This window comes from Erythranthe guttata, chromosome 14, assembly GCF_056151865.1.
Source record: "Erythranthe guttata isolate IM_541 chromosome 14, IM_541, whole genome shotgun sequence".
In the NCBI taxonomy this organism is placed as follows: domain Eukaryota; kingdom Viridiplantae; phylum Streptophyta; class Magnoliopsida; order Lamiales; family Phrymaceae; genus Erythranthe; species Erythranthe guttata.
Window position 1 is genome coordinate 18,767,018 of NC_142546.1, and position 25,742 is coordinate 18,792,759.

Genomic DNA, 25,742 nt, shown 5'->3' on the forward strand with positions numbered 1-25,742 from the left:
CGTCATACCGAATCATCAAGAATATGTGCATAAACGTAAATTGGAAGTGTACCTTACTCCGTAATTCATTTATGGAATTGATATGAAGCAATCAATTCATTCAAATTGAAATTAGGGTTATAGAAAAAATCTTTAAAAGACAATTGGATTTAGATTAAAATATTTTCCAATTGAGGGGTATTGCATATTTCCTCCATAAATATTTATCAATTTTCAAAACATAAACATTCATATAATATATATATATATATATATATATATATATATATATATATATATATATATATATATATATATATATATATATATATATATATATATATATATATATATATATATATATATATATATATATATATATATATATGGCTTCAACCATGTATTTTTTCGCCTGATTTTTAATGTATTTACTTTCTTCTATATTAAACTAGCATTTTCCCCTGTGCGATACACGGAATAGCATTTCAAATGAAAATGATGATTAGTTTAATATATAATAATTACAATTATAATAAAATTTATTAGTGATATCGATAACAACATTAAAATTTATACGGATTTCATAATAAAAACTTATTACAAAAAAATTATAAAAACTTAATTGTCAATCATTAAATAAATGAAGCATATTTTTTATTAGAAAAATAGGCTGAAAAAGAATAATAATAATTAAAAAAATAGATGTAGTGGATTATGATTGTGCTAGTCGAGATTTGGTGTTAAAATAATTAGAAAAAAAATAGCTGCAAAATAGGAGATAAAAAAATTTACATATAAATTAATTTATTTTTACAAATATGCCATTAGGATTTCTTATGTTACCCTACCGTTTCTTGTACCAAAATACCAAATCCCTCGCCCCCAGGGCCCCCATCCCTTGGCCCGATAAGTATTTGATGGATGAATGTAAATCATAGCGACTACCAGGATTCGATCTTATGATCTTGTACCAACTTACCACACCAAAACCAGTTGAACTACACCCATACGAGCACAAAATATATATTTTTTAAACACTGAACAAAATATATTGCAAACATTCGACATCCTAAAATTATTAATATGTATCATGACAAATTATAATGAATGAAACATAGCTCACATAGTATTAACATAAATATTTAGGGGTAATATGCATGACACCCCTCAAACCAAATCTAATTAGATGTAAGGGATAAGCCCAATTAGAATTTTTTCATTAAATCCTTAATTCTGAACAAAAGTTATTATATATCCTTTTAAATTTTTTAAACCCAAAATTACCCTTAATGTAATCAATAAAAAAATAAATTGCTCTCATTCTATTATTTCTTTCTTTCTCCCCCTCTCTCTATTCATCCGCCGCCCCACTCCTCCTATTTTCTCTCTATTTCTCTACTTCCACGCCCCATCTCCATTCACTATTTCTCTTTTTTTTGCTTTCTTTTTCTTTCTTTTTAATTATTAGATTTGAGGTTTTAAAAAATTGCATCGGAACAACAAATCTGCAACGGACGATGGTGGCCAATTTAGACACCCTTGTGCGGCAGCGCCGAAGTCCCTGACTCGCCTTGGCCGGGGAAGTGGCGATTGTATCACGGAAGGATTGGCGAGATATGTGCCTGCAAATGTATTTTCGTTGCTTTTTGAGCGGTGGCTAGGGTTGGTTATGATGAATTCATGGTATGTGTGCGTTTAGTTGCGTATACGGCGAGGACGGCTCGACTGTGACTGGTATTGAAAGCATTTTTTATTTTATTTATTTTTATGTTAAAAAAAACATTTTTTTGACTAATTGCATCGGATTACATTTTAAGAGATTTTGCTTTGTTTAACCGCTAGAGTTTGGTAGCAACTGCGTTTAGCTGCTAGGGTTGGCGACGGCTGGGAGTTATTGGCGGCTAGGGTTTGATAGTACATCACAGTAAAACAAAGTACACCATAGTATACAATAGTAGTATACTATAATATATCGTAGTATACTATAGTCTACTACATAAAAATATTCACATTGGATTAAAAAATTATAAAAAAAATAGCATGTTTTTTTGTAATAATATTATGTAAAAAAAAAGAAAAAAAGTAATTTTATTTTATAATATTGTATAAATGCTAAATGAAGAAAGTAAAGAAAACGAAAAAAATATTTTCTTTAAAAAAAAAATTAAAAAAACGTTAGACGTAAAAATGAATTATTAAATGTAGAACAAATAAAATAATAAATGTTGTTCGAATTTACTAAATGCAGATTTTGGATTTGTGCGTGGAAGGACATTTTTTGAGTAAATTTTATAGAGGATGTGAAGTAAAGGTATAGTTGGACTTGTCATTTAGTTCTAATAAGTTATGTCACTATGGAATTGTATCTTAAGGCCACTATTTATAATGTATTAATAAATTATTTTATAATCCTTACAAAAGTATGGGGTCTTAAGATATAAGTCCCTGTTGACAAACCGTATTAGAACTAAATGATAACTCTAATTAAAATTTGCTTCACATCCTTTATTAAAAATTTTCAAAAAATGCCCCTCTAATCACAAATTCAAAATTACAGCAGATTATAAATATATTATGGTAAACTATAGTATTATTTAACATTTTTAAGTTTGAATCTACCATTTTGTTATTTTGTTTTAATTTTTCGTGGAACACGTTTATATATATATATATATATATATATATATATATATATATATATATATATATATATATATATATATATATATATATATATATATATATATATATATATATATATATATATATATATATATTTCATTATATAAAAATCTATTTTTCCCCTTTCCTACATAAAATTAAAAATTATGGTTTCTTTTTTCTTTTTTTTTTTTTCCTTTTTTATTTTCATTTTTCGTATTTTTTCATTATATAAAATCTATTTTTATTCCTCTTCTTTTTTAGATAAATTGAAAATTATGATTTTTTTTAATTTTTTTGCCGTAGACATCTACAGAAACCCATAGAAACCGTAGTAATTCATAGACATGTAGAAATCCTAACTCCTTTCAACCCTAGCCGTCAGACACCACAAACACCCATAGACACTCATAGACATCTGTTGACATCTAAATCGAAATTTTTTAAATTTTTCCCACCAAACCCTAAATTCGATCCGCCGCCACCACCACCACTGCCACTACTCCCCCTCTCCATCCCCCCACACCCAAACTCACCTTCACGACTCATCCCTGTTGGTTGCAAGCAAACAACGAGCCTGCCACCACAGAGCCTCCAGATGCAACCCCTACACTGAGCGTCGCCATAGCCGCCGTCGCCTACTATAACCGCCGCCATCATAGCCGCAGCTACCATAACCAATATCATAGCCTTCATCATTTTCACTATAATTGAAAAGAAAAAAAGGAGGAAGGGAGGGGGGGACGCGAGAGAGAGAGAGAGAGAGAGAGAGAGAGAGAGAGAGAGAGAGAGAGAGAGAGAGAGAGAGAGAGAGAGAGAGAGAGAGAGAGAGAGAGAGAGAGAGAGAGAGTATGTTGAGATCGAGCAGCGTGAGAAAGAGAGGGAGAAGAGAGAGAGAAAGAAATAAGAAAAAAGAAAAAGACACGTGACTTTTATTAGGTATTGTAAGGGTATTTTTGGGTTAAACAAAAATCAAAGGATGTGTATCAATTTTTATTTTATAATATTGATGTAGTTAAAATATTTTATTTGCGTTTGTCACTGGTATCTAATTAATTTTGATTTGAGGGATGTGAGCCATATTACCCCAAAAGTAATATACTTCTATATTAGATAACTCGTCAATTGAATGAAACATTTAACCAAATGCACAAAACACTACCTCGATCAACATTCATAAATAACTACACAAACATAGATAATTGGGGCTCTTTGAGGAAACCCCCTTGATGATGCTAAAGTATAGCTCACCTAGGATGATGTAGAAAACAAGCAGGGAGAGCAAAGCTGATCAATAGCTATTCAACTCGATGATCCTGAGGTCCCTACAAAATGAGCACACGTGAACTAAGCCGGGGGTTGATCCGGCGGAAACCCCTCCGACGCTCAAGTCAGATGTACGGATCGTAGAGAGAATAGAGAGAATAAACTCGTGGTGGATTATCAATAATGAGAACGTACCTTTACAAATGAATAAAACTTCTATTTATATGTCGTTGATTGAGTTGGGCTTATTTTGTTGGGCCCAAGCCTTACTTTGAAGGTGCTTGGGTTTTCGTGTAATGGGCCCGAATACTTTCGTGTATTGGGCCTAATTATTAAATAAATTGGGGTCCATTGGGTCGGCCCAATTAGGTATATCATTAAGCCCCCCAACTCTCGATTCGAGACGGAGACTTGTGTAGAGGGACCCGGGTCGTGTCGAGAGTTAATTGCGTCGTGGAGTGAATTGTTTCCGTTGGTGGTGAATTAATTCCTTAATTTGAATAAGGAATCATTGTATTTATTTGGCAGCGAGGTATATATTTAAGGGTTTTAAATAATATACCAGGGCCAGATAAATAGACTCCTTGTGCGGTGGAGAGTATTAAACTTCAACGTCTTGCAATAAATATGGGTATGTTTTTTGAACTCTAGGTCTTCTGTGCTATTTTTCTCTTGAAATATTTTTTGTTTCTTGATTATTTGTGCGGAGAAAAAATTTAGTCATGTCGAATCCGGGTAAGTCGAAATCTTTGCGAATTAAACTCCGAGATCCGGTTGAAGGGGGTGAGAAAACTTTTGGTACGGTGGGTATAGAACGCGAGAAGGTAGTAGTATCGGGTACGGAAATCGGATCCTCAGTAGCTAGTTTTCGAATTGAGAACAATAGGGGAGATGTAGCAGGTTCTATGGTTGCTGGCTTGAGCCAAGCCGCCGGCCGGTCCAATGTGAGGGGGAGCGCGCGCTTCGAGGCTGACTTGGAGCCGAGTGGAGCCGAGCCGCCGAAAAAGCCACGTGGGCTGAATGTGTTGGGCACAGCTAACGAGGGACGCACGTGTGCGTCATTGGAGGAGAGAGAAGGGGGCGCGCGCGCGTCGGTTGGTGGGTTAGGTGGACGCGCGCGCGCCATTGGTCCACATGTCAAAGGTGACGCGCGCGTGGACGGGGAGAGCTTGCAACGACGCGCGCGCGCGTCTGGTGGGAGGAGTGAAACGGACGCGCGCGCTGGGGTCAATGGGGAGGGGGCACGTGGCGCTGGGCAGGCAGATGACGCGCGCGCGCGTGGATCCGCCCCTTTTGGGGCCACGCGCGCGCGTGAGGGCGCGTTAGAACCCGGTTTTGAGCCCGGTTCGGGCGAAATTGACGGGCAAATTTCCGAGTGTGCTGATTCGCGTGTTGTTTTTAACGGGGGAAGTTTTGGTCGGCGAGAAATTATTGAATCGTGGAGTGACGATGTAGAAGTGCATAAGGATATTACTATTCCCCCTATCGTTGATGAAGTGGGTTCTAGTAGACGTCATTATAGGCGTCAAGTCTTGGATTTTGGGAGTGATAGCGATGATTCGAATGAAGCTCCTTTGGCGAGTGAACATCCGGTGTCAAGTAGTGAAGTTGAGCCGATGGTCGAGGAGGAGGAGGAAGATGATATTCCGCCGGGTGATGTTGAGGTTGATAGTAGAAGGCAAAAGAAAAAGAAGCTAATTAATTTGGACTTAGTTGATTTTGACAGTGTATTGACTGAAGAGCAGTTGCATTCTATTCGCCGTTTATCTGGAGCGCCGAGTAATGTGGAGTTGTTGTTGCCTAGGAAGGGCGATCGCTTGTATTCGCCACCCGATGGGTTTCATACGGTATTTTTGGGGTACTTGATGTGCACATCCCAGATTACACCGCATCCTACCTTGTTGAAGGTTTGCGAGGAATTCAAGATTGGGTACAGTCAGCTAACGCCCACTGCTGTTCTGATGTTCCAGGCATTTCATTTTAGGGTGGTTCGAGTAGGTCTGCCTGTGTCTGTGAGTTTATTCAAGGCGTTATTTACGTTACATCGGCCCACTCAGATGCCTTTCTTTTGCTTTCATCCTCGCGTTCATTACCAATTCGTGAAGAGTGTGAAGCTATCTTTGGGGAAATGGAAGACCTATTTCTTTTACGTGAGGGCTCCCACTTTTGACGTTCCCGTAGTTTGGAATCCTACGTGTGAGAGTTTCGCGATAACTGCAAATATGGCGAAGAGGATTGAGGAATCTGGGTTGTGCGATGTGGAATTTGATCCGAGGAGTTTGATACCGACGGTGGAGGGTCAGCATCGTATATCCTTTTGTTGCCTTGAATTGTTTTTTTTTTGTTTTTTTTTTTTTTTTTTTTTTTTTTTTTTTTTTTTGGTAGTTCTTTGGTCATGTATACCTCATGTTTTTTTTTTATGTGTTTGTTATCTTTTGCAGATGGTGGTATCACCTTTGCGGCACTTCGAGCGAAGGCGAATGGTACGTCGAAGAAGGCATCGAAGAAGGTTCCCTCTAAGTTGGGCGGTTCTTCGAATGGTTTGCCTCGCGAGGAGGTTCATGTGGAAAGTCCTCGAGTAGTAGCAGATGATCGTAGCAGTGCTGGCATAGTGGAAGAGCGTCCACCGAAGAGGGATCGTGGCAAGGGAAAGAGGGTGGATACTGAGTATGTGGCTGTGCCTAAGCGTCCACGGGTAGATCCAGAGGAGATTTATGCTTTCCATGGTGGAGGAGGGAAACAATTGTTTACCTATGGTGTGAATCGCGACGGTAAGGAGTCGTATTGGGATGTGTCGGACCATGATTTGCCCTTGTTGAGTACCGAGGGATTTGTTCGGGAGTATGATCGTGCTCGAATGTCTGGTAAGGGTCCTTCTCACATGTTGGAGTTAGCCGGTGGGGACATCTGTCGGGTGAGTCTTTGTTTACTTAAAACAAGATTAGGCGTTACTCCCTCTCTTCCTTGTGTAAATTTTTTTTTTTTTTTTTTTTTTTTTTTTTTTTTTTTTTAGTTGGTAGCGACTTGGAGATACCTCGTGGAGCACGGTAGGAATGCGGAAGCTAGTAGGGAAGAGGATCGGGCTCGAAGTCAAGCACGTGAGGATGAGCTTCTAAGTCAGTTGGAGGAAGCGCGGTCTGATCTTGCTCTACGCTCGGAAGAGCTTGCTCGGCGGACAAAGGAGCTTGCTGAGAAGACAGAGGAGCTCGAGGTTATTCGAAGTGAAGCGAAGGCATATAAGGATGATGTTCATAAGTTGAACGTATGTTACGATCAGCTCAAAGAGAAATATGAAGTTGAAAAGGCGACGGGGAAGAGGTTCCTCACGACATCAGGTGGTGTGGCTTATAAGGAGTCCATCGTGGAGGAAACCAAGGCTAGCTTCCGAGGTAGTGACGAGTGTACTGCTATGATTGAGGAGCACGCATTGGCTGTGGTTTATAAGCCATTAGTGCGCGCTTGTCGCAAATATCTGCGGGATGCGGGTGGTATCAGTGAGAAAGTGATTCGTGGGATGGAAGCTGGCATATCCGACGAAGAGGACGATGAGGTAAATGTCAATGGGACGGGTACAGAGCTCGTGGATGATATGGTTGCGGATGATTCTACCGTGGTTGCGTCTTCCGCTCGTGGTAGGGGAGTTTAGACTTATCTGTTAGGATAGTTAACTTTTCCCTTTTATTTTTTATTGCTATGATTTTTTTTATGGATTTCGTATTTTATTTTTATCGCTGATGTAGATGGGTATGTCCACTACTATTTCGTTTGAATTTCTTCCTCGTTTGACTTTGAAGTTTTATATTTCGATTTATTTATTTTGACATTGTCGAGAATGAATGCGTTGCTTCTATGTGTTTACATTAGCATTATACGCGATGTACTTGAGGAGGGGATCAATCTCCCAAGGTTTTTGTTAGGGGTCGTGCCCTTTGTTTGGACCACTTGGGTCTATGATATTTTTGTCCGTGGCCACGTTTTAAATGTAGTACCTCGTGAAACAGCTAAAGGGACCTAGATAATCCAGCTGGCCAGGCTATACGGATTATCTAAATCTCTCTAAGTGTTTGTGGGGTGGTTTTGACTTGAACTCATAGTAAGAGGTAATTTGTATAGACGTAAATGCGTAGATAGTAAAGCGAAAAGTATTATTTATTCAACGATAGCAAAGGAGAATTGTTACATGCCTATGTGAGGCGAATGTAAGTAAATGACTAATGCGATGGGCCTACGTGAGGCAAAGGTAAATAACTACTGGTGGAGCGAGAAAGAAAAAAAAAATTGACTTGATAAAAATTGTTCTAAGTGATTGTACTACACTTGTTCTTCTCCTTCCACGTCTTGCTTGTACTCGTTCGTTTTGCTGTGCTGATGGTAAAATGAATTCCTTTGGCGTTTCTATGCCTGTCAAATATAATTGAGAAAAAAGAATTTTGTCTAAGCATTTGTATTGAAGACTTAGTAATTGAAGCTGAGGGGATGAGCATTGCCGATCTACGTACCATATTACGGGGATGTTTTTTCTTCCTCGCACTTCGGGATATGAAATCAACTCGTGAGTTGTTGCGAGTTACTATGTGATCATGCCTGCTAGTGGAATTTTTTTTTTTATGTTAGTAGGAGTAAATAAGATCATCCGTGTGTTGAATGCTAGTGGAAGTATAGTTACCCTTGGCGATGTGGTATGGAGTGTTCTCGCTCTTTGGGGCATTGATTGAGTAATGTGTATCCTCCCGTAACAGGTTCTCGACCTGTGAGAAGATGATGGGATGTAATTATGAGTCGCTGATGTAAGTAAAAATTACTAGCCCCCCAGTTTAGGTGGGACGTTCACGTACCTCGTTATGTGGTGTCAAATTTCCCACCATGTAGAAGCAGCATTACAAAACAAGTGACGTGGAAGGTTGTGGAGCCTGCATGGGTGGCAATTTGTAATTAATTTTTCTTTACTAGAAATATGGTTGATGATCTCAGCTGATCAGAAGTAAGGTAGATATATACCTTAGGCGTAGAACCGTTTGAGGTTCCCTATATTCCATGTTCTGGGTATAGGGTCTCCGTCAATGTTCTCGAGGCGATATGCTCCAGTGTTGACCACCTTTGTGATTTTATACGGTCCTTCCCACTTTGGGTCGAGCTTTCCGATGGGGTGGGAGGCTTCAGCTTTTCGGAGGACTAGATCTCCGACTTGGAAGGAGCGAGGGCGAACCTTTGAGTTATATGCCTTGGCCATGCGTGATTTATACATCTGTTGTCGGATGTATGCGATCTCACGTAACTCATCTACGAGGTCTAGGCTTCCCCGCATAGCCTCTTCATTAGCTGTTGGGTCATAGTTGGTGACTCGCCAAGATGGTTCTCCGATTTCGACGGGTGCGATTGCCTCTGTTCCGAAAGCTAGATTGAAGGGAGACTCTCCAGTTGCTGCTCTTGGGGTTGTGCGATAAGCCCATAGTGCGTTAGGCAATTCGTCCACCCACTTCCCTTTGGCACTTCCAAGCCTTGTCTTGAGGTGTTGGAGTATGGTGCGATTCGTGACCTCCGTCTGGCCGTTAGCTGTTGGATTGGCTACGGATGTGAAGAACTGTTTGATGTCTAAGCCGAGGCACCAATTCTTTACTTTGTCACCACAAAATTGGGTTCCGTTATCTGAGATAATGGAGCGTGGGATCCCAAAGCGACAGACGATGTTCTTCCATAGGAATTGGATGACTTCTTCTTCTCGGATGCGTGCTAAGGGTTCAGCTTCCACCCATTTGGTGAAGTAGTCCACTGCTACGATGAGGTATTTACGTCCTCCTGTGGCGGGCGGGAATGGTCCGACTAAATCCATTCCCCATTGGGCGAAAGGGATGGTGCTGTCAATTGGCTGCATTAATGCCGCTGGCAGGTGAGGAATATTTGCATGCTCTTGGCAAGGCTTACACTTTCGGACCAACTTCTTCGCGTCTTCATGCATCGTTGGCCAATAGTATCCTTGCCTCAGTAGTTTGAGAGCTAAGGTCCTCCCGCTCAAGTGATTGCCGCAGATGCCTTCGTGTACTTCTCTAAGTACGTAATCCGCTGTGGTCGGGTCGAGGCACTTGAGGTAGGGGAATGAGAACCCTCGTTTGTATAATTCTTCTCCCACTATGACGAAGCGGGCGGCTCTCGTCTTTAACTTTCGTGCTTCGGTGGGATCTGTTGGGAGTTCTCCGTTCTTGAGATACTTCAGGATTGAAGTGAACCAGCATGGTTCATCCTCTTCGGTGTACTGTACTTCAGTGGGTGAAGTTATCTCCGGCTGGAGTGAGGTGAGGAGCGTCACCTTCCGACTTCCAATGCTGGCCATGGAGCTGCCTAGCCTAGCTAATTTGTCTGCATGGACGTTATTGGCGCGAGGTACTTGTCTTATCTCATAGCTCTCGAATTTAGACAAGAGAGTGTGTGCGAGAGCTAAATATTTGGCCATGGTGTCTTCCTTGGCCTCGTACACTCCGAGTACTTGGTTAACGACGAGCTGAGAGTCGCTTTGGATTAGGAGCTTGCGCGCTCCGGCTGCTAGGGCGAGGCGGATTCCCGCTATCAGTGCTTCGTATTCAGCGACGTTATTTGAGGCTGTGAATTCGAATCGTTGAGCGTATTCAAACTCATCTCCATCAGGATTCGTTAGTACAATACCTGCTCCCCCTCCTGTGGTAGTGGAAGATCCGTCGACGTTGACAGACCAGGTAGGTAGAGAAGTGTTCTCTTCTATGGAAGTCATTTCGACTAGAAAATCTGCCAACACTTGCGCCTTGATAGCTGGGCGGGGTTTAAATTCCACTCCATATTCACTTAACTCTATTGCCCATTTTGCTAATCGTCCGGATGTTTCGGGACTTCTTAGTATTTGCTTCAGAGGGTAATTGGTGAGAACCACCACCTGATGTGACTGGAAGTAAGGTCGAAGCTTCCGTGCTGCGTTGATGAGGGCGAGAGCGAGTTTCTCCATGTTGGTGTAACGTTGTTCGGCTCCTTGGAGGGCGCGACTTATGTAGTATATGGGTTGGTGACCCTTTTCTCCATTTCGGATGAGGACTGCGCTGACGGCATTAGCTGATGTAGCTAAGTATAGTAGGAGGGTGTCTCCGGGCTGAGGTTTTGTGAGCAGGGGTGGGGATGCTAAGTATGCCTTCAGCTCAACGAATGCCTTTTGACATGCCTCATCCCACTCGAACTTTTTTCCTCCCCTTAAAATTTTGAAAAAGGGGAGAGCCTTGTCCGCTGATCTTGAAATGAATCTGTTCAGGGATGCCAAACAGCCGTTGAGCTGTTGAACTTTCTTGATCGATGTTGGCGGAGCCATGGAGGTGATTGCTTCAATTTTCGCGGGGTTAGCTTCGATTCCTCGTTGTGAAATCATATATCCCAAAAATTTGCCTCCCTTAACTCCGAATGAACATTTGAGGGGGTTGAGCTTCATCTTATATTTTCGCAGGGTGGCGAAACACTGATCCAGATCAATTAGGTGGTCCGAGACCTTGACACTTTTGACGAGCATGTCGTCGATATACACCTCCATATTTTTCCCGATCTGATCTGCGAACATTTTGTTCACTAGACGCTGGTAGGTGGCTCCTGCGTTTTTTAACCCGAAGGGCATGACTTGATAGCAGTAGATGCCTTGGTCAGTGATGAAACTAGCCTTCTCTTGATCTTCTGGTGCAAGTAAGATCTGGTTATATCCTTGGTATGCATCGAGGAAGCTGAGGAGTTCGCACCCCGAGGTCGAATCGATGAGCTGATCGATTCTGGGTAGAGGAAATGGGTCCTTAGGACAGGCTTTTTTGAGGTCAGTGAAGTCTACGCATAATCTCCATTTTCCTCCGGGTTTAGGAACGAGCACCACGTTCGACAACCATTCAGGATACTGAACTGGTCGTATATGACCTGCCTCTAGAAGTTTAGCCACTTCTGCTTTGATATGCTTGTTGCGTTCGGGTCCAAACGTTCGTTTCCTCTGTTTGACTGGCTTCATCCTCTTGTCGACGTTAAGTCGATGTAGGGCTACCTGAGGGGGAATGCCCGACAAATCTTGGGCTTTCCATGCGAACACATCTCCATTGTGTCGTAGGAAGTTGATTAGCTGCTGCTCCGTCTCAGGATCTAAATCAGATCCGATGCGTAGGAGTTTGGAATCATCTCCAGGTGTGAGCTCTATGAGCTTAAGCTCTTCGACAGCTGCTAGCTTGATGCTATCGTCTGGTTCACTGATGAGGATTTCTTTATTGTCCTCAATGATTGCATTGACCCACTTCCGTTTGTCGGATTTTTGGGTATCGTCTCCCTTTCCGGGCGGTTTAGGCTTCTTTGAGGGTTCTCGTAGGGCCCTTGCATAGCATTCTCGAGCGAGACGTCTATCTCCAAGCACTTCTCCCATTCCATAGGGAGTAGGGAACTTCCATTTCTGATGGTAGGAGGAAGGTACTGACTTGAATGTGTGGATGGCTGGCCTCCCCAGAATGATGTTGTAGGGTGATGGCCTGTCGACGACGAGGAACTTGATTAGTTTCGTGACTCGACAGGGGTCTTCCCCTAAAGAAACAGGCAGCTCCACTTCTCCCATTGACAAAATGCCTTCTCCTGTGAACCCTTTCAGGGGTGTGGAGATGGGACTAAAACGGGCATTATCTATGCCTAGCTGCTTAAAAGCATGGAGGTACATGATGTCAGCTGAGCTCCCACCATCCACTAATATTTTCTTGACCAAGAAGTTGGCCACCGTTGTTGTTACCACTAATGCGTCGACATGGTCTTCCTCTGGACCTTCAAGGTCGGAGGAGTTGAAGACTATACTGTGATCAGGTCTTCGTATTTGATATACGCGTTCGGATGGAGAAGCGCGTTCTTGATTCATGCGCGCTGATCGAGCGAGTGCGCGTCTTGCATTATGTGAATCGCCTCCCGCCGGTCCTCCGGAGATGAAGGAGATGATTCCTCGGGTAGGCTGGTTATCATTGTTATCTAGGTCACGTCGGTGACCCCCATCTTCTCGTCTTTGTTGTTGATCTCGGTTGTTATCTCGGCGTGGAGGATCATCACGGCGTTTATTTCGCGGCTTATCGACGTATTCGCCTAAATGGCCCTGTTTGATCAGCCTCTCAATCGCCATTTTAAGTTGTGCACACTCTTCCGTAGTATGCCCTCTGTCCTTATGGAATCGACAATAACGATCCGATTTTTCTCGCTTTGCGTTTGGCTGCATAGGACGTGGAGGTTCTGCTAAACCTTTCTGCTCTATCACGTGAAGGATTTCCGTGAGGCGAGTGTTCAGCGGAGTGAACCTATTGTAGGAGGAAGAGCGTTGGTCTTGAGGTGGTAGTGGTGGACGTCGATCGTCGCGCCTCCTATTGTCCTGACGGTCGTCTTCCCTTTTTCTTTTAGGAGGAGCATGGGTAGAGGCTTCCTCTATCCGGACGTATTTTTCGGCTCGATTCAGCAACTCCTCTAAGTTGCTTGGGGGTCTTCCGGCGATAGATTCTTTGAATCTACCAGGTTTCAAATTCTGCTGCATAATCCCGGACAGCATGTCTTGCCCCACACTGGGGACTTCGTGGACGGCCTCTACGAAACGCTTAATGTAGTTACGGAGCGTTTCGTTATCCCTCTGTACTACAGAGAAAAGATGAGCTGGGGTCTTGGCATATTGTTTGTTGATGGCGAACTGGTTGGTGAATCGGGTCGACAACCGAGCGAAGGTGTCAGATCTGGTTATATCCTTGGTATGCATCGAGGAAGCTGAGGAGTTCGCACCCCGAGGTCGAATCGATGAGCTGATCGATTCTGGGTAGAGGAAATGGGTCCTTAGGACAGGCTTTGTTGAGGTCAGTGAAGTCTACGCATAATCTCCATTTTCCTCCGGGTTTAGGAACGAGCACCACGTTCGACAACCATTCAGGATACTGAACTGGTCGTATATGACCTGCCTCTAGAAGTTTAGCCACTTCTGCTTTGATATGCTTGTTGCGTTCGGGTCCAAACGTTCGTTTCCTCTGTTTGACTGGCTTCATCCTCTTGTCGACGTTAAGTCGATGTAGGGCTACCTGAGGGGGAATGCCCGACAAATCTTGGGCTTTCCATGCGAACACATCTCCATTGTGTCGTAGGAAGTTGATTAGCTGCTGCTCCGTCTCAGGATCTAAATCAGATCCGATGCGTAGGAGTTTGGAATCATCTCCAGGTGTGAGCTCTATGAGCTTAAGCTCTTCGACAGCTGCTAGCTTGATGCTATCGTCTGGTTCACTGATGAGGATTTCTTTATTGTCCTCAATGATTGCATTGACCCACTTCCGTTTGTCGGATTTTTGGGTATCGTCTCCCTTTCCGGGCGGTTTAGGCTTCTTTGAGGGTTCTCGTAGGGCCCTTGCATAGCATTCTCGAGCGAGACGTCTATCTCCAAGCACTTCTCCCATTCCATAGGGAGTAGGGAACTTCCATTTCTGATGGTAGGAGGAAGGTACTGACTTGAATGTGTGGATGGCTGGCCTCCCCAGAATGATGTTGTAGGGTGATGGCCTGTCGACGACGAGGAACTTGATTAGTTTCGTGACTCGACAGGGGTCTTCCCCTAAAGAAACAGGCAGCTCCACTTCTCCCATTGACAAAATGCCTTCTCCTGTGAACCCTTTCAGGGGTGTGGAGATGGGACTAAAACGGGCATTATCTATGCCTAGCTGCTTAAAAGCATGGAGGTACATGATGTCAGCTGAGCTCCCACCATCCACTAATATTTTCTTGACCAAGAAGTTGGCCACCGTTGTTGTTACCACTAATGCGTCGACATGGTCTTCCTCTGGACCTTCAAGGTCGGAGGAGTTGAAGACTATACTGTGATCAGGTCTTCGTATTTGATATACGCGTTCGGATGGAGAAGCGCGTTCTTGATTCATGCGCGCTGATCGAGCGAGTGCGCGTCTTGCATTATGTGAATCGCCTCCCGCCGGTCCTCCGGAGATGAAGGAGATGATTCCTCGGGTAGGCTGGTTATCATTGTTATCTAGGTCACGTCGGTGACCCCCATCTTCTCGTCTTTGTTGTTGATCTCGGTTGTTATCTCGGCGTGGAGGATCATCACGGCGTTTATTTCGCGGCTTATCGACGTATTCGCCTAAATGGCCCTGTTTGATCAGCCTCTCAATCGCCATTTTAAGTTGTGCACACTCTTCCGTAGTATGCCCTCTGTCCTTATGGAATCGACAATAACGATCCGATTTTTCTCGCTTTGCGTTTGGCTGCATAGGACGTGGAGGTTCTGCTAAACCTTTCTGCTCTATCACGTGAAGGATTTCCGTGAGGCGAGTGTTCAGCGGAGTGAACCTATTGTAGGAGGAAGAGCGTTGGTCTTGAGGTGGTAGTGGTGGACGTCGATCGTCGCGCCTCCTATTGTCCTGACGGTCGTCTTCCCTTTTTCTTTTAGGAGGAGCATGGGTAGAGGCTTCCTCTATCCGGACGTATTTTTCGGCTCGATTCAGCAACTCCTCTAAGTTGCTTGGGGGTCTTCCGGCGATAGATTCTTTGAATCTACCAGGTTTCAAATTCTGCTGCATAATCCCGGACAGCATGTCTTGCCCCACACTGGGGACTTCGTGGACGGCCTCTACGAAACGCTTAATGTAGTTACGGAGCGTTTCGTTATCCCTCTGTACTACAGAGAAAAGATGAGCTGGGGTCTTGGCATATTGTTTGTTGATGGCGAACTGGTTGGTGAATCGGGTCGACAACCGAGCGAAGGTGTCAATGGACCCTATGGGTAGGGAGTTGAACCAATTCATTGCCCTCTTGGAGAGAGTGGTACGGAACATTTTGCACATCGCAGCGTCCGTCGGGCCATATAAATCCGCCATGGCACTGAATTTCTCTATATGTTCCTGTGGGTCGGTGGTCCCTTCAAATTGAGGTAACCCCGAAATCTTTACTCCCTGAGGTAATACCTCGTTGAGAATGTCCATGGTGAAGGGACTGCGTCTTGTTGGGAGAGGCATTCTCTCACCTATTTGATTATTTGGTTGGGAGAAAAGGTTTTGGCGTGACATTCGGCTGTTTACCTCGCCTTCTCCCTCATTGAAGAGAGGGACTCTCGGTGGTGATGCGTTCCCCCGTGGGGGTGAGTGTCGACGTTGCTGTCTGGGCAGTGCTCCTCGGTGGTTGGTAGATAACTGCACTCGGGATCGTGGATCCGAGGTAGAGGAGGAGACACTTATTTGATTCGCTATTGGCTGTGGGACCACGGGTGGCGCCACAGGTGGAGCTGGTGCTGGTATCGCATTGGGAGCGTTTGCTCCCATCGTGGCGATGTATTGAGTTACAGCTTCCGTGGCGGCGCGAGTAGAAGCTTCCGCTATCATACGTTGGAGCGCGTCCTCGGTTATTTGAACCGTTCGAGGAGCAGGGAGAGGTGGATCGGCGAGTGGTGGGTCCCGAAGGGGGATCACCTGAACCTCGCGAGGTGGATCTGCAGTACGTGGAGGAAGTTGCTCCGCGGCGCGTGGAGGAGGTGGGATGCCAGATCCTCCACGGGTGGGGAGGTTATTAGCTGTGTCGTTTTCTCTCCGAGCTGATGCCTCAGGAGGATCTTGTTGGCTACGTGATCTGGTTTGCATCGTTCCCACAGACGGCGCCAAAATGATGATGCTAAAGTATAGCTCACCTAGGATGATGTAGAAAACAAGCAGGGAGAGCAAAGCTGATCAATAGCTATTCAACTCGATGATCCTGAGGTCCCTACAAAATGAGCACACGTGAACTAAGCCGGGGGTTGATCCGGCGGAAACCCCTCCGACGCTCAAGTCAGATGTACGGATCGTAGAGAGAATAGAGAGAATAAACTCGTGGTGGATTATCAATAATGAGAACGTACCTTTACAAATGAATAAAACTTCTATTTATATGTCGTTGATTGAGTTGGGCTTATTTTGTTGGGCCCAAGCCTTACTTTGAAGGTGCTTGGGTTTTCGTGTAATGGGCCCGAATACTTTCGTGTATTGGGCCTAATTATTAAATAAATTGGGGTCCATTGGGTCGGCCCAATTAGGTATATCACCCCTCATTATTTTTTTTTTAATTGAGAGAGGTCCAAAATATTTCAGTCCATTTGAGAAAAGCCCACACCCATTTTGAGTCATTACGTTTTTCAGTTTTGCCCCCGCTCGCCACATCATCACTGTGTCACGCGCTCAGCGTTTTTTTTTTCCGCTTTATTTTTTCCTTCTTTTCTGTATCAGTTTTCTTAATCGACTATGGAGCATATTCGATTAGCCTTAATCGACTATGCTCCATAGTCGATTAAGGAAATTCTTTAATTTTTTAATTTTTTAAAAAAATATTTAATTTTTTTTTCTACATCAAGTATATTAATAGACTATGATGAAGCATAGTCGATTAAGAATTTGCTACTAAACATCACAATTGCAAAAAAAAAAAAATGCAAAATCAACTATATTTTACAAAATACAAAAAATATACAAACATTATGATTGATTTATACAATTGGAATCAATAAACAAAAAATCCAAAAATAAAAAATAAAGAATTGGAGTCGATCAACCTTAATCGACTACCAGAGCATAGTCGATTCATTTAATCGACTATTGAATATGTACATGGTCGATTAAGGTTTCAGTATGCGTGAATTTCTCTACACCACCAGCCCAGGTAAAAACCACCAAAAGAAAACCACACATCAAAAAATTTGCAGCGAAATTCCTGCCCTTCGTTGGCCAATAATCATTGGCTGAAATTTTTGAATCAAACCCAAATTATTTGTACCATCACCACACCATATCAACTCCTCTAAAACACTATATTCCACCCTTGCATCACCGCGTTGTACCGTACCCTCATTGTACATTGCACTCATACCTGGGCATTCTTCACTCCCCATAAATAATCATGCTCTTTCATCTTCTCCAATTTTCATTTGTAGCAAATAGCTTCTGCAAAAAAATTGATGGTACAAAACCAGCCCCAAGGAGCGGCTACTCCGCCTTAGGCAGCGGCATATCCCCTAAGCCGCCGTTCCAACATCTCCTCCAACAACAGAGCATGAAGGCTGGCAAGGATTATCACATAATATCCACCTAAGCCATGTATTAAGAATATCATGAAGGCCGACGAGGAAGTGCACATGATATCGGTGGAGGCGGCGGCGCAGCGGAGTGGAGAGAATACGGTGAGATTTGGATGGAGAGGAAAATAAAAGACGAGAGAAAGGAGCAGGGTTAGGAATTAAGTTATTAAAACTAAATAAGGGTAGTTTAGAGATTATTGAAGAATCATTTTGTTAGAAATATACCTAAGGGGTTTTCTCTAATTATTTTTGGGAGGGGATGTTTCCTTAACTACATTTCCTAGATGAGGGGGTTATTGCTAATTTTCCGTAGATAATTAAACCAAAAATATTAAAAACCCCGGCACTGACACTGTATTAATTAAGTGAGTATGTTCATAAAATAAGTGCACATTACAACTAAGCCCATCATGAGATACTTATTCAGTTATTTATAAAGGGGTTCAGACAAAAAATTTTTACACAAAAGTCCACACATTGTCCAGAGGTGTGTACCCCCATATTTTAATGTGCTCCAATTTCAACATTTAATTTAATTTATCCCCAATTTGACACCAAATTACACAAATTATTTAATTTTGACCCAAAACATAATTTTTAGTACAATTTCGCCTGTCCCGGTCGTTGACTGCCGGTCTCCGGCATTAACTTTTTTTTTTCTTTTTTTTTCTCCTCATTTTTCCGCCGCTCTCCCGCGTTGATTTGTTTTTTTCTTGTTTTCTCCTTTTTTCTGCTTCCGCCGCCGCTGACCTACGGTCAACGCCGGTCTCCAACGGCTTTGATTTTTTTTTTCTTTAATATCTTTTTGCCCCATTTAAACAACAATATTGATGTGGTTGACAGGCATATTAACTATATTGTTGTTAGACACACAATTTTACACAATAATATTGATATATTAGTCTCTAGCACAGTAATATTAACACAACAAAAGTCATTATTATTGTGTAATAAAGTAACATTAATATGTTGTCCGTTTAACAAAGGCAAACATAATAATATGCCAAAATAATTAATATTTGATGTGGTTGACAGTAATATTACTGTAACTACAGTAATAGTACCATAAAACACAACATTATTGTATTTACAGAAAGAGCATATCTAGGGTTTTTTGGTGGATTGAGCGGAAGACGGTGCAGAAAGATAAATTCGCGCTAGCAAGTCCCTTAATTGAATACGTGTGGTTTAATCGACTATGTTCAATAGTCGATTAAGGCTTAATCCACTATGTTCAGTAGTCGATTAAGGTTAATCAACTCCAGTTTTTAATATTTTTTTGGATTTTTATTTATTGATTCCAATTGAACAAATCAATTATAATGCTTGTATATTTTTTGTTTTTGTAAAATATAGTTGATTTTGCATTGTTTTGTAATTGAGATTTGTTATGTTGAGTAGTCAGATTCTTAATCGACTATGCTTCATAGGCGATTAATATGCCTGGTAAATAAAAAAAATATTAAAAACGAAAAATAAATAAATAGAATTAAAGAATTTCCTTAATCGACTATGCTTCATAGTCGATTAATAAAACTGATTCGAAAAAAACAACTAAAAAAACGAGAAAAAAAAACTGATGACAAGTACGTGATGCGATGATGATGTAGGCGCGTGACGCAATGATGATGTGGCGGGCGGGGGCAAAATTGAAAAAAAATGGTGGTTGTAAATGGGTAAGGGGTTTTCTCAAATGGAGAAAAATATTTTGGATCTCTCCCTATTAAAAGAAGTAAGCAGAGCTTTCTCAAAGAGCCCCATAATTCTAACGTTGAAATGGGGGAATGAACAGGGGCAAACCCCAGTTTTGTAAAAATTGTATACAGATTCGTGAGAAAACGTATAAATATTAAAAAAATAGCGGTACTTTCATAATTTTCGAAAAATATTATAACGTTTAATTATTGTTAATTGCATATTTATGCATACAAATTAAATAGAATTTACACGTTCCAATCTGAATTATCATTCCACGAATTACGTCGAGGACATATAAATTTATTTTAGTATGGAATTAACATCTAAAAAACATTAACACACCACTAGAAATAGAATACAAACATAAGATTCCGAGTTTTTTAACCATAGACAATTCTGAGTTTTCATTTAAAACGAGTTTTGGATTTCTTTCGGTGGAAACATGTTACCATTTTTTTTAATTATTACCAGGAATGTCCCCAAAACTTTTAAATAATTACGGAAACAACGACGAAAACGTTTCTGACATGTGTCACGGCGTTTCGATTTCCAAAACGTTAAAACACGTGTGTATAGAAGGTTTTTGTGGATCATAGACTCCAACCAATTACTCTAAAAAGAAATATGTTTGGCCTTTAAAATCTACATTTACTCTTTCCACCCATATTTACAATTATCAGACCATATTTTTCATAATTTCAGATTAGTTTTAGAACTAAATAGAGCATTAGAAATAAAAGGGAAAAAAACAAACTCAATCTTCCCACTTTTGTTACTATAAAATGAAACATATCTAATTCATAATACCACACACACAAAAAAAAAATACATTATGACAATGGTTTTGGGCTCAAATTCGTACATGGGACGATTTTTAGCTATATCGTTTCTCATGCTAGCGTGCTCTATGGAAGCTGCCCAATGGGCAGAGGGGCAGTAACAAATAGAGCATTGCATAATAAGGTGCTGCCAGAAAACAGGTTCTTGCGCGGTGGATTTCGGTATATCGGTTTCGCTGCTGTGCTACCAAGCTTGTGCAACTTCAAATATTGGATGTATCACTTCTTGCCTTGGTACACCAAAAACCATTTAACCGCGGTTGATTTCAATACTTAGAATATTAGAAAAAAAAATCTACAGTTTATTGTTAATTATTCATAGGTAAATATTAGCTTGAGTTAAGGCCTTAATGTATGTTTTAATGTAATAAACAAGCAGGCCTTCTTGTTAATAAAGAAACTATTTATATAAATTATATATCATTTGATCTTTTTTCCTACCGGATGAATGCTTTGAGGAATGATTTATAAGAATAGAGTTTGTTATTCGTCCCACATCGGTTGTGATAGCCAAAAATGCTAGAGAAATACACTATAAAAGAAGAGGGCCTGTTGTTGTAGAAGCTCATACCTTTCTCGGCCTTTTGGCTAAGATCAAGTGTAGTATCTGTTCTTATCAGTTTAATATCTGATATGTGGGCCATTGGTCCACACGATATTAAATTCATTTTTTTAGGGGGAAGGTCTATTAAGGCAGCTTGCTGTCTGGTCCTTCGCGCGTCGCCCATGCGTTGCACTACTGCACGGGCCTGGCGCACCCCATCAATTATAGTTTAAGTTTTTACTGTTCAAGCTATCCAAAATTGTAAAATCAATAGTAAAAATATGAGTAAACTGTAAAATTGTAACCCTAATTTCCAAATACCTCCACTAAGGTTGTAAGAAGCTGCGTTTAATGAAAAGGCTTTACGATCATGAGTCGGTTTGATTCCTATATCATTGTAAAAGGACTCGTTCAGTTGGCAACTGCGCTTTGGCATATGCATCAAGTATGAGTATGAAAGAAGATAAAAGGTGGCAGATGATTACTGATACGGATTGGTGAGTGTGGTGAAGGTCTTGGTCGGTTGAGGAGGTGAAGAGGGAGACCGAGTTTTTTTTGCTCAACTGATTACTCTTCTACTGTGAGCCTCTATCTGCACATAATTTCTGAGAAAACCAAACCGAGTGTTTTTTGATCAAATTGGCTATTCATTATTGTCCCACATCGATAAAGAGTTCATATAATGGAGAAGAGAAGTGAATATAAAATGGGAAGCCCTTCGTCGTTGGAGAGGCACGCAGCCGCGCGGTGAACACATAGCGAACTATTCTTTCGCCTTTTACTAAAGAATACCGTGTGTTCGCCGCAATTCAAGCGGCATACGCCACTTTTTGTAGGGTGTTTCTCTATATTGAGTTACACCACCCAACTCTAGTTTAATATTTCAGTTGTGCTTTGTGTCCCTTAATTTTGTAGTTATGTTTTGTTGAGGTTGTATTTCGATTGAGGGACTTGGAGGACTCTTAATTTTGTATTGATGTTTTGTTGAGGTTGTATTTCAATTGAGGGATTTGGAGGAGCGAACTTAAATTCATAATTATAAATTACTTAAACTTTTTAGTTATTTTCTGAGCAATAGTGGTGGATTTCTAGGGTGGTAATCATAATGAAAATTTTGAACTTAAATTCATGATTATAAATTACTTAGACTTTTTAGTTGTTTTTTGAGCAATAGTGGTGGATTTCTAGGGTGGTAATCAGAATAAAATTTTTGAATAGCGGTGGATTTCTAGGGTGGTAATCAGAATGATTTTTTTTAATTTCACCAATTTTGATCAAACAATATCCAAATTTGGAACCGCATTATTTTCATTTCGATTCTTCCGAATTTATTTGGAACGGAATTGGAATGGTATATAAAATTGCCAGAAATTCTGATTTTCGCACCAATTTTATTTTTGAATATTTCTATGGTTTACAAATATATAATATAATTTTATGATATATTTTGTAATTCTATTATATAATTTATGTTGTATTTTATATGAAAAACACAAATACCGAAGGTTCCAGTAAATTAACACCTTCGAAAATATTTTTTGGTATCAGAAACGCGTTTTGTCGAACTCTCTTTTGGAAATTCTTGCATTTCCTGAAAAAAAAAATTGAAGAATATTGCGAAAATTTCCATTATATATCCCAATGTGGAACAATAAATTATAAACTAATGTAATTTCTGAAATTTCCGAAATTCCGCCGATTTCGAGGCATTCTGAAATCGGAATGAGTTTTTGCATTATGATTTTTTGGGAACGGAAATTGGAAACCATTTTTTACTTCAGGTAACTTCATATAAATCCCCGGTGGGTGGGTGAGAGAGAGAGAGAGAGAGAGAGAGAGAGAAGAGAGAGAGAGAGGGGGGGGGGAGGAGAGGTAGGGGAGGCGGGTGGGGGGGTGCCCCCGCGCGACGCGCGGTGGATGGGGAGGGGGGGGGAGGGGTTGGGCAGACCCGCGCGTGGGGGTCAACTTGTTTCTTCCCCGGGTGATAATTTGGCATCGAATACTGGAATTACTAATATTATTGATGATGTTGGTACTAGTAGGAGACGTCTTAGATCCCAATTTGTAGATTTTAGGAGTGATAGTGAAGAATCAGAGGGATCCGAGTGATGTAAATCCGGATGGAGATGTGGGATGTGAATCCGCTTGGGGTTGAAAAGTAAGAGTGATGTTCAACCATTGGGATGAGATGTCCAACCTTGGGGTGGGATAACCCCCAACTTAGGATGAGGCGATCACGTACCCTTGGGATGGGAAGCACAACCTTAAAGTGTGATAACCCCCAACTTAGGATGAGGCGATCACGAACCCTTGGGATGAGATGCCCAACCTTGGGTGGGATAAACCTCCAGGGAGTCGATAACTCTTGGCAAACGAAATATTTTGGGGGCAGAGGTAAGCCCCCAGGGAGTCGATAACCCTTAGCGAGCGAAATGTTTAGGGGGAACAGTAAACCCCCAGGGAGTCGATAATCCTTGGCGAACGAAATATTTTTGGGGCAGAGGTAAGCCCCCAGGGAGTCGATAACCCTTGCTAAAATTAAAGAGCGGATCAGTCCCTATAGATGTTTCATAGACGTATCAGTCCCCAATGCAAAGTTTCACGTGCAGTTCAGTCCTTAGGGGCAGGTGAAAAGTCTAATATGCCATTCACTTTAATCTAAGGCCATCTCCAACAGTTTGTCTAAAAACGATTGTCTATTCTATAATATAACTAACGAACAGTGTTTTAGCATTCCACTTTTAACGTTGCACTCCAACAACATTGTTTATATTTTAAAAAAATATTATCTTTAATTATTTTTTATTAAATACTTTCTACATGATATTCAAGTATTATACAATATTAATAAAAATGTGTATTATTCTAGACAATATATTTATACGTTGAATCTTTAATAATTTGTGTTTTACAAAATTATTTGCCTTTTATTTTAGTTAATATACTAATAACTAACAATACTAATTAATATGTATATAAAATTAGTTTAAATTTGATAAAAGAAATTTCAATAACCTAATTAATATATGTTAATAAACACTAAAAAAATATAATTCTTTATGAAATATTTTTTATGTTAATTAAAATGATTATTTTTTTCTATTTTAGTTATTATTAATACTAAGTAAAATGATAAATTTCATCTTTAGTACATTTATTTGCGAAAAAACAAGACAATATAAAAATATTTTTTAATGATAAATATATTATAAAGTACAATATAATATTATTTTAATAATTTCTAGATTTGCTAAATTGTAGTTTTTTTTCCTCAAGTTTGAGAAGCCAAAGTTACAACTTAGGCAATTTATTACTTATGCATTTTCCTCTTGGAGCTCATTTTTCTTGCTCTTGGTTGTTCATATTGTGTAAAATATAAGTATACATTACACTCTTGGTTGTTCATATTGTATTTGTTATAATTGTCCTTTTGTTGTACAACTAACAATACTATTGGTTAACTCTACTCGTACTTTTAAATTGGAAAAACAGTGTACCATATATTTTGATGAATTGCACTTATCTGTTGAACACATGGTACTATATTTTGCGATGAATCGAGTTCATAAGGTTGACTTGGCCCCAAAATAATATAAATGTTCCATACTAATGAAGAACAACTACTTTCTAGTTTATTCGAAGATACCGTATCAACTTTAGAAATGTACTTCACATGTGTATTCACCGTACTTACACGTTTCACACATCGGACTATAGTTTGTGATGAATTGAGTTTTCCTTGACACTTTATTGATCAGTTAGTATGGGAGATGCGTAAATTATGTTTTAGATGAGTATTTTAAGGTTGGTGAGCATTATTGTTGCGTTTGGAGTACAACATGTCATAAATACAGTTGAACCTCTATAAATTAATACAGTTGGGACCATCAAAATTTCATTAATTTAGCGAAATATTAACTTATCGATAAATTAATAATTATTAATTTATACATTAATTAATAAATTATTAGTTTATGAAATTACTTTTATTATTATTTTCAATAAATACATTTTTCTTAGGTGTATATTATTCATTGTACCATTCGTTCAATGCACTATAGAGCACGTTTCACGAATGTAAGCTCTTAAAAAAGTAATGGTATATATAGAACGATTTATGTTGAGTTATGAGAAAACTATACCGAAAGTTCTAACCATGCTAAGAAAAGTGATGGATGAGATTGATGGTAATGTAAACTTCTACAAGAAACAAGCGAGAATTAAATTATATTTGATTAAGGCTTCATATATCTATATAATATGCGTTGTACCATGTAATTTAAGAATTAATTTCATGCATTATTAATTTATATATTATCAGGGGCTTCTTAAAATTTTCGAATGTGTATTATCTAATAAATTTAGCACGTTGTCCCTGAATCGGGACCGGGAAAATTTATTATTTAAGCGGGGTTATTAATTTATCGGGTATTAATTTATCGAGGTTCTACTGTATGTTGAATTTCATACATAATATTAATAAGTGTACAAGACACCATAAATTGTTGGAGATTTTACATGCATGGTACTCATATACGTGTATAAGGCTTATGTGTAGAGCTAATATTTTACTCAAATGTTGCTATAATCGATGTTGATCGCCTCCTACATTGTCTCAATTCATGTTAATAGTCTTAAAATGAAGAAATGTGTCTTAAAATGATATTTTATG

At 40.3% G+C, this 25,742-nt stretch overlaps 2 non-coding genes across 2 annotated transcripts; both read left to right on the forward strand.

Moving 5' to 3' along the window:
• The first annotated feature begins 21,093 nt into the window (after positions 1 to 21,093).
• LOC148765360 (U2 spliceosomal RNA) lies at positions 21,094 to 21,289 on the forward strand. Its single transcript, XR_016030014.1, has one exon. It is a non-coding gene; the product is annotated as a U2 spliceosomal RNA (small nuclear RNA).
• Positions 21,290 to 21,808: 519 nt separating this feature from the next.
• Positions 21,809 to 21,923, forward strand: LOC148765361 (U5 spliceosomal RNA). Its single transcript, XR_016029999.1, has one exon. It is a non-coding gene; the product is annotated as a U5 spliceosomal RNA (small nuclear RNA).
• Positions 21,924 to 25,742: the final 3,819 nt, after the last annotated feature.